Below are 1206 nucleotides of genomic sequence, written 5' to 3'. Positions count from 1 at the left end.
TTCGATCAAAAGAAATCAGGAGATAGATTTCGCACTTCTGGAGACTGTTGTAAAGGATTATTTGCCCTTCAACATAGTGGAAAGCAAACATTTCCAAAGTTTTGTAGGCAAACTGAATGGTGCTTACAGAATGCCAGCTCGGAAGACCATTTCCAATACACTACTACAACGACAGTACGCTATGATGAAAGAACTTGTGAGAGTCAGACTTAATTCTGCGGAAGTGTTTGTGCTGACAATGGATGGGTGGACCTCAACCACAAATGAGAGTTATTTGTCGGTGACAGCACACTACGTTAAAGACCTGGAGCTGGCGTCTTCCCTCCTAGAATGCTTTAAATACGACGAAAGGCACACGTCAGAAAAACTCTCCGAAGAACTGCGACGTGCAACAAGGGATAGTGCCCCTACAGGGAGTTATCCCTTGCACGCTCCCGTGAGACCCACATTTCCAACACGTCCACAACACTACATTCGTAGTGCGCCTAATAGACGTTTGCCCATCATACTCATTACTCGTGGCAGATTAATCCACCAAGTCCCGTAAGAGCTTGGGCATAGCGTGTGCGTTCGCACCAGAAGGTCGATGGCCGGGAAGCCATATTTTAACTATATATGAAGGTAGTATCTGTTCCCGAAAGAACAGTTACCGTTGATGAGCGTGCAGCTTTCGTTAGAATGAAATGATAATTAGATGGACACCCTAGTTGCAAACAGGCGATGATATACTTCATTGGGGACATGTTGAAAATGTGTGCCCCGACCGGGACTCGAACCCGGGATCTCTTGCTTACATAGCAGACGCTCTATCCATCTGAGCCACCGAGGGCACAAGGATAGTGCGCATGCAGGAACTTATCCCTTGCACGCTCCCCATGAGACCCACATTCCCAACATGTCCCTTCCGCTGCCAGAAAACGAACAACATCTCTTTGCTCTTCTTTTGACCCCTCCATGTCACTGTTTGGAATGCGACTGGCAGCTTTGGACGATTGATGCATGCTGCTGCTAGCTCTGTATAGTCACGTGGCGTGCACGCTTGCCCTCTAGTGATGGGCTGCGAACTTCCACACTCAGGTCAGAATCATACCTCGTTACACATGCCACGATATTACCCTCCTGTAACCGGTTTGCGCATTCCAGGCTCTGGCTCGTTTCTTTTTGAACACCTCTTATATTTACACATGCACTCATACAATCACACAA

The 1206-nt window shown here is 47.4% G+C and overlaps 1 non-coding gene across 1 annotated transcript; it reads right to left on the bottom strand.

Moving 5' to 3' along the window:
* Positions 1-755: 755 nt before the first annotated feature.
* Positions 756-830, bottom strand: Trnat-ugu. The gene has a single exon. It is a non-coding gene; the product is annotated as a tRNA-Thr (tRNA).
* Between the last annotated feature and the right edge of the window lie 376 nt (positions 831-1206).

This window comes from Schistocerca piceifrons, chromosome 4 (genome assembly GCF_021461385.2).
Source record: "Schistocerca piceifrons isolate TAMUIC-IGC-003096 chromosome 4, iqSchPice1.1, whole genome shotgun sequence".
In the NCBI taxonomy this organism is placed as follows: Eukaryota; Metazoa; Arthropoda; class Insecta; order Orthoptera; family Acrididae; genus Schistocerca; species Schistocerca piceifrons.
The sequence above is the reverse complement of the archived record's forward strand: the minus strand, read 5'-3'. Positions and strand labels throughout refer to the sequence as shown.